This window comes from Agrilus planipennis, unplaced genomic scaffold (genome assembly GCF_000699045.2).
Source record: "Agrilus planipennis isolate EAB-ADULT unplaced genomic scaffold, Apla_2.0 scaffold220, whole genome shotgun sequence".
Classification (NCBI taxonomy): Eukaryota; Metazoa; Arthropoda; class Insecta; order Coleoptera; family Buprestidae; genus Agrilus; species Agrilus planipennis.
Window position 1 is genome coordinate 101,227 of NW_020439189.1, and position 9,371 is coordinate 110,597.

Consider the following 9,371-nt stretch of genomic DNA (forward strand, 5'->3'; position numbering starts at 1 on the left):
TTTTTTTTCCTCAACTGTATATTACATATATTACTATTATTACCGTTATGTATTACTAGGTATTACATTGATAAATTGAATAAATGATGTCTAAATTAAATTTTTAGTTATTGTTTTCTTTTCAAAATTATCATGGGGCTATAATATGAAAGATGCTAAAAAGAGGCGATTTCGTTTTTTTTTTTGCTCTTCGCCATGGGGTAATATCAACTTACACAAAGATATTTTGGGGTAATGATTAAACAAGTTCCCCGACCGCTGACGTAGACCCATTACAATACTTTACAAATTAAAGAAAATTACAATTACATAAATAATGCCTAACACTTACTACAGAATGAAATCACAATTACTAAAGATACGTTTACCGTCAAAGCAAATATCTGAAGTCCTTTTTGTGCGTGATCAAATGCCAATAGGTACTGGGACAAAACGAGTTTATTAATTTTTAAAAAAACAGGCACCGACGTTTTGCTTTTACTGTCATGCTCGTTTTTAAGTAGATTATTGACTTTTAAATAGTTGTTTTCAGATGATAGACAGTTGGTAAAACAATGGTTTATTGACGCAAAAACGTACCTTGAGAAAGTCTTACACTAAAAGGCGAAACGTCGATGTCGATTATTTAAAAATAAACTCTTTTTGCTCATGTGTTAGTGCTCATGTGTTACCTTAGATTCTGAACAGGAACTAAAAAAATAGAAGAAAATAGAAACTAAAATGGCTTATTTTTGAAAAAATGTATAAAAAAATCAGTTCTTTCCCGCTCTAAAGAAATTCATGTTTCCGATGGCATAATAATTGGTAAAGCAACCGTCAATCGATTATGATTCAGACGGTTGTTTGATGATACAGGATATATTAATGTAGTTTATAATAAAAAGTAGTTCAAGTATGTAACTTGTGTTTTATATGGTAAAAATTACGTTTGGAAAATAATTCAAAACAGTGACCTAATTGTTTATATTTTTATTAAGTCCGTTTCAAAATGTATTTCCTTAATAGCTGGACACATATAAACGAATGTTCTATAAGAATACTTTACTTAAGTTTCTTTTTGTAGGATATTAGGTAGATACATCTAATAAATAGTAAAAAGGTTTATTAAATGCTGATTTCTCTTAAGTAAAAATTAAGTCATAATTTTAACACATTCATAAAAAGTAGTTTATATATTTGCATGCACCTTTGAAAAATAAAAAGACACTTTCATTACAGTTATGTACTTTTTCATTTAATTGTAAATGACTAATATTTGTCGCTGTTATTGGATTACTACATTACATTGTGAACACCCTGTATATAAACTTTCAAAATAATTCTTCTCACGTATTTCCCCTTTAAAACTTTTAAATGTTTCGCATTTTAAGAAGATAGCACATTTTATCTAAATGTAGTTTTACTAACTAATTTTAAAACAACAATAGAAGTTAATTCGATGTAACAATGTCAAGCTAAATATTGGTAAGCATCTAGTTGAAAAAAGCTCAATTAATTCACCAGTGTTTTATTTCTGATTTTATTTGTAATAATCAGTAATGTTAGGATTTAAAATGGTCCATGTCGATTAGAGTAACAGACCCTATTATTTTAATAAATAAATGGGTTACCGTTGAAATCCATTATTTAGTAAGCATACATATGCCACCATAATCGTTAAATAATACATAATGGGTGTATCGATGTATTGTTGGTTCAAATAGGGTATTAGGGATTGACCTATAATTTTAAAGGATTATGCAAACTGATAAAATATTGTAGGCATACTAGACTTTTTCTGTTCGTACAAACTGGGTTTTTTCCTGAAAATGTTTTAATAGAAAAATATGTACATGTCTATCTAATTGTAAAGTGAAATTTCTCCAGCTAACAAAACTGTGCTAATACCAAAAATATCGCCGAGATTCATAGCAACGATAAATATCGACATTCGTTTTTACGTTGAGGGGTTTCTGTTATGCGACGACAATACTATAGAAGAGAGGGTCTACTGTACATATGTTTTTCAATGTTTAATTATTATCTTTATAACAAAATTTAATACAAAAGCATTGCGAAAATTACCAAGAAACAAATGACTAATTTTACAAAAAAAAAAATAGATCTATTCTTAAAGACCTCCAACGGTACTCAATATTCGGTATAAATTCTTTTAATATACATAATGTTTCCGAAATTATAAGTATTATTAACCATTATCCTGCTTTAGCGGTATAAATTATGCAAATTTCCCAAATTTAAAATGGAAATTTTTAAAATATAAGTATTTGCAAGAATTGACAAGCGTGCTCTCTTACACGAAATTTAAAACGATAAAATAAAATATACGAGCCACAGACAGTTATAATATACTTGTTTACTAGATACTATTTTACTACGCTGCCATTTTTTTTGGTTAAAAACGGTGTATCATGATTTAAGATACCATCAAAAGTAACGGTGCAGTTAGACATGTAATTTTTGGTTTATTTAGAATTAAATGGTGTTTTGAATGCTTTAGTTTAGTTTTGACCAAATATACTTAAAAAGCATGTGAAATAAAAACGACCAAACATGAATGAAATAATAATTCCAAGTACATAACTGGAAAAAAGCGAATATATTACGTAGTCTTACGTATTTATATAAGTTACGTTAGTACCTTGACTCTAACAATTTTTTTATACAATTACCTACAGTCTAACTTCTTTCGGTCGAACGCCCTAAATGCAACCAATCAATAAAGTCATGAGAAACTTTTACAATCGCCCTGTACATAAATACTAACAGACCGAAATTAGTTAGAGACCATTCAAATATAAATACTGAGTGACCGAAATCGGTTAAAAACCTTTCAAAATTAAGCCATACCCATCTTATTTTAGTTACTTTCGAAAAATATTAATATAAATATATNTCAAACACACAAACATACCGGGATAGGGGTTAAGAAATTGGTTTAATGGTATTATTTGTACACTATGAATTTAAATTTTACACTATACATGCCGGAGTTGCCTGTAACGAACGTTGCATTGAAGCGCGCTCACGGTTCTAGCGATCCCCACTAGAGGGGGGACATCCGTTGCATGATTTCTAGTGTCCGACCGAAACTGGTTTTTACGACCGAAACCGAAACCGAAACTTCTTTATAAGGATCATGTTTTGAGAGAAAATACAGAAAACGTTATTATAATCAGTCCGTTTTATTTTTTTATCTTTAAATCACATAGCTCTGCAGTCTTTGACATTTTCAGTTATTGATAATCAAATCAAAATCAACATAACAACCCTTCATTTAAGGAAATACTTTAATTGCGCCTTAAAAATACTTAAAATAGGAGAGATGTTTATTTGAGTAAGTATAGTAGACTAGACTCATTTTTCTTTTGAAGATGCGAAATGTCTACTAGTATACTTCGCTTGGATGGAATTTATCGCGCCGAACATGACCGAGCAGAGTGCGAGAACTCCCGAACGCAGCTTCGGTTTCGGTTGTAGTTTCGGCAGGTTTGCTGCCGAAACCGAAACTCGTTTTTTTGCCGAAACTCGACCGAAACCGAAACCGAACTTTCGGTCGGACACTAATGATTTCGTTACATAGCAACTCGTATGAAACGAACTTACCCTACCGTGCGTAAAGAAGTTTCACTTCAAAAAAAATACGCATTTTAAACATATCATGAGTGAAGAAAGTAAACTTTATTTTAGATATGGCTACGCACCCCTTTCCGGAAGTTTACCGCACTTGTCTTCGACACGAGAGTATCTACTAGATTATTAAGAGATAAATTGCGTAGACCCCAGAGACTTCCATAGAGTTGATCTGGCACTCACTAAAAGTAACCCGTAAAGGGACTTTCCCAGGGATTTTGATTTATTTGAAGTTAAATATAGCGTCAGTAAAAGAACAATTCTTTAATTAGTAGAGTAACAGGGCAATTTTTGCTCGCCAGTTAAAATTTCAAAAGACACAGTTCGGTAATGAGATTAATTTTGTACTACAAACGTAGAATTAAAAATACTGCAACTGTAATAAAAGTAACCACATGAGATACGAGGGAGATGTTCCCTAAGGGAGACTCTGCTGCAGATGCATTTTTTGAAATTGCCGTAAGCAAGAACTCTCTACGGATATAATTATTCAACTTTTGCGCTCTCCTAATTATCAATGTTCATACGTAACGAACCTAGTTTAAAAGCAAAAGTAGGTAAAAGTAATTTGAGTATTAGGATATTCGTTGTAATTAAAACACATGACATACTGCATAATATGAACAAGATAAAGTCAAATAAAAATGAAACCTATTTCCTCTGTTTATGCCATTCGACTAAGTACTAGTTACATATTTATTTAATGACTTATAGTTTCGTTCACTCTCAAGATAAATTGAATATAACATATCAGTCACGTACTGTACGCGTTGTTGAAAACGGTTACATTGAACAGGGTTGTATTTAAAACTAAAAAAACATTCAATTATAAAATTTTAATTCTGATTTAATATTTGTTACCAGCCATGAAGATTAGATCCCTGAATGTGTTGGGTATACATTAGAGATGGGTCGAGTAGTCGATTCGAATCCGGTAATAATGCTGGGTAATTCTACCAGAAAAAAATCAGAAAACCCCAGCACCAGAAATAGCAATTTAATAAATATAAAAAAAAACTTACCTAATAAAAATAGGTAATTGATATTGTATTGGGATAGGTCGTTTGTCTTAATTTGTATTATTTATTGATTACTGTACTAAATTATTTGTTATTTCGATAAGAAAAATATATCAGTATGGCCGAACTGTTGCAACTTCTATCGCTTGTCGGTATATCATATCGATAACTTATTAGTATGAATTTGTCATCTCGCAGACTTTTAGTGTTCACAAACATTAGAGGCTCGTTTCAACGGTGTCAACTCAAATCTCTCGTTGAAAATCAACAACCGGCAGTGATTTAGAGTTTAATTGACTTTTTGAACGGGATTTACCGTGGTTTTGGACGTTGGTGAGGGTGATATTTAGTGAATAGCCTTCCAGAACGAAGACATGAACCATTAATCCTTGTGGTTTTACTGAGGACCCGGTTGTCTCTAGTATGCACTACTGGTGAACTGAGAATCGAACATAGGGATATTGTATTGCATGCAATCATCGAAGGGTGGCATCAACTTTTAAAAAATACGACGTACTGCAGGAAAATTCAGCCGTCGTTTTATATAAATAGCATCTAAATTAATGTAAGTCCAGTAAACGCAATTGAACGCGTTTAAGGGGTGTTTGGCTTTGTTCAAAAGACTTTGGAAGTTTAGGATAGTCTTCAGAGAGGCACGAGATATTTTTAGAAAATATGTTCCATACGTTCACCAAATGTGTAGTTTTCGATGAGCTTTATAAGAAAATGCATTAGAATGTTTGGTTTAGTCATTTTGAAAGTGAACAGAGTACAGTTAATCTGCTTTCTGGTATTTTTCTACTTCTTTTTTAACAAATTAAATATTATTTAGCAATATATGCGTGTTTAAAAGAGAGAGACTTTAATGGAACTCCATAAATAATCAAATATGTACTGCACCAGCGTTTAATTACGTGTTCTAGTTGTGTATTTGTTGTTATTTGCTTAAAATATCTTCACACACTTAATGTTATGACTCTACTGTCAAGAATTACCGAAGTATGGTGGTTGTAACCCCTTATAAAAGTTAAAATTCATTTTCTTCGAAACTATTTAACAAATAAAATTGAAAATGTTAATATTACATTAATAATAATTAATTGCAAAGACAGCGGTTAAAAAATTGCATGTTGCATTTTTACCTATACCTAATACTTCAATCAGGTAGTTTAAAGCCTGATATCTTATCAATCGGACCTCTTGTAGGAATCTTATTGAATACTATTTATTTTTTCAAATCTCAAAGGAACTAACTAACTTTTGGGTACCTCATTCTCATGTTTGCTAACACTCTATTGGAAAGCCGGAGGGTAGGGAAGAAGACCCATTTACACCTTACCTCCAAAGGGGTGGCATCATTAATGCCTTTCCGTGTTACTCTTACCAAAGAAATATCGCCATATCATGTATGCTTAATACCTACTACTAATGTATGTGAATTGCTAAGTCAATTATAAAAATTAAAGGCTCTATTTTCAGTTCACGATTTGTAATCGAGTTCTTATCATAATTAATGTGTTTTGGTTAGAATAAATCTCTTCTATTTTGGAATGAAATCGTCAAATCATAATTAGGACTTCAGAAGTTACATATGAGAAAGTGGATTTTTCGGGACAGAGTTTACGCTTTTAACAAAATTTTCTTCCGTATCATAATGTACCCAGCAAAAAAAGTTTCCTAATGATTGGTTTAGTTTAAAGTCGCGAACAAGCTGATTAAATTGCGATAAGCAATCGATCCGATATCAAAAGAGCGTGAACTGCATTTTTAAGAAGTAAAACGTCGTATGGTGTCGACCCGGTGCCCTACCTTCATGGAACCTCAATAAATAAATGTATTATGTATATGTAACCAGAAGAGGAGTTCAGAACTGGTAGGTAGCAAGCAGGTAATGGTCCGGTTTAATTTTCTTGTCTTATTATGTGTAAGAAACTGGCGCATCGTCAGAATTGATATATTTTATAATATCAACAGCACAGCCGAATATTTTAAATTATTGTATACAACGGTAAAACATCTTCTGACCTTAGCGGATTTCATGGGGCGTTATCCTTTAACCCAAATGCTGTTGTTATTTAGTACTATTTACGCGAAACACCCTTCACTATTCTACTTTAATGCCTGCTGTTCCACATCCAGATAAGTATTTAGCAAAATATTTTATTTTTCAAATAAAAAAAGTATGATATCTATTGTGCAGTCGTGAGATAAAAAATTATCCGGAGACCACGCGGAAGTTGCGTTTATGAACTCTCGTTGTACTAGAATGTTATTAAAATAAAACTAGTAGCGAAATTGATGTGTTTAATGAGAAGGTTTCTTGCATACTAACTAACAACATTAAATTTACTTAAAACTAGAGAACAACTAAGAAAGGGGGTGGAGTCTAATTGAAAGATATTCTGGTGGTAGATAAATGTAGGAATTTCCTGAATGTCGTCTTAGACGACAGGGTGTTGAGTTCAACCAGGTACAGAAAAGTTCTGAAAACAGGTATGAAAGAGCTAACAATGAGCCAGGTATTAGTGACAGGAACACGTCATTTATGCTACCAAGAATTATTGAATTCATAACGTACATTTTGTCTGTATGATAAATAGAATATTCACGAAATATTGTAAAACCAAATAATAAAAGAAAGGAATTTATGACCTAAAATATTTGAAGAAATGTTATAAAGTTGAATTTGACAAAGGAACAAAGAAATTTAGAAATTTGAAATGTAATGAAAGTAATTAACAATACTAAATTTATCTAATTAAACGGGAAAGTCTTTGAATTAAAATAATTGTAAAAAATATAGATAACTATTAGCACTATACATCTTTTGAAAGACTGCAATTAATTTACTTTGGAACAGGCATTCTAGGAGTCCTTAATCTTACCTTAAGAATTTAATTTTGTCGACGCGGATTTTGGTTATAAACGAGAGGATAACATTTGGTAGAGTTCAAAGTGCAACATAATTAAAAAACTCCCTACTCGGTGGGGGCTGGGTGAACCCCAAAAACCCTTTCTTATGGCTACGACACTGATATCAATCATTAATTTTATCAACAATTTCTGTATATTCGAAGGTCGAAAACATATCATCATCATCATCATCATCATCATAAGGCCGCCAGTCCTAAGACTGGTTGGATACGCACCCCCACTCTTTCCTATCCTGAGTTAATCTTCGCATTTCCCTAAAACTAGAACATCCTACATCCTTAACTATTTGCGTACAATAATCTAATCTTACTAGACCTTCATGCCTGAAAAGGTGTTCTACCAACCTATCTCGCCTATTTTTTATTGACTTACGTAGAGTCCTCAGTTCTCCTATTCTTTTTTCTAACCTTTTCTATCCACGGTCTCCTCATCATTCGCTGGTAACACCACATTTCGAACGCTTTTAACCTTTACCGCCGCGCCCACCGTCTATGTTTCGCACTCGTACACCGCCGTGCTCCAAACATACACCTTTAACAATCTTTTTCGAATTTCTAAATTAATCGTTCGCGACCATAGAACTGACTTTTTTTTATTTAGGCAACTCGACCCTGCGTTTTCTTCTGCTTTAAATCCCTACTACTCCTTCTGTCTTGACTTATCTGACTTCCTAGATACCTAAAATGGACCACTTCGCTCTTTCCCTACTTTTTGTTCCCTTGCATACCATTATTTTTGTTTTACTTTTATTTATTTTCATACAGTACTGTTTTGTCAATACCGCTTCCATTTTATTTAAAGCTATCTATAACTCCTCTTTGCTAGATGCTAATACAGCTACATTACTACATACCCTAGAGTTGTATTGTCTTTCCTGATGTTATCGCGTCTTCGATATACAGATTACAAAGTAGGGGTGTCAGTGTGCATAAAATTCATCATGACATAGTTCTTAACCGGAAGGAATTACTTACATTTTTGACTTGAAATAGGGAAAGCATAAATTAAAATATGTATATCAATACATTGGAGTTTATGTTAATATATTTTGAAGAATGTTTCACAATTAGCATTAAATTTAAAGTTTAAGAGGCATTATGTAAAGTCGCACAGGTATTTTGCACTATAATAACGTGAAAAAGTTTATCCAGTGTTTACGTAGGTATATTGGAAAGTGTTACTCATTGACTACTAATTAATAAATTTACAATGCCCTTTCATTTAATAAAAAAATAATTGAAGTAGTAGGAACAGTCGATTTGTTAATTATTAAATGTAAGAATGACGAAATGTTCGGTCACGTAATTATTATGCTCTAAAGTAAAAATTACACGGATTTGATGATTAAAAATGCGCTCAAATTATTCGTGTTAAGGTACTGTCGAAACTAATGTAAATTAATATGGTATTAATTTGTGTACAATTGGGATCCGTCAAATGGGCATACACCATCTGGTGGCAAAATTTATAACTCGAATGAGGGAAAAATTTACATAGGAACTACGCACGCAAATTGTAAAATTGTTTATTAAAAAAATAAAACACGTTAAAAAAGTAAAATTTTTTTTGATGATGAAGTCGACGAATTTTTCTTCTAAAGTTAAATCAAATAAAAAGTTAATATGTTCAGTGAAAAGCTGCAATAGCACTTCAGACATAGATCTTCACTCTTCACCTACATTAACTACTTTCCAATAAAAACTAACCGTTTTATATATGTAAAAAATATATTCGGAAAATTAGAGAAAAAAGTAAACTAATAGAAGCTTGGATGAAAGCAGTAGG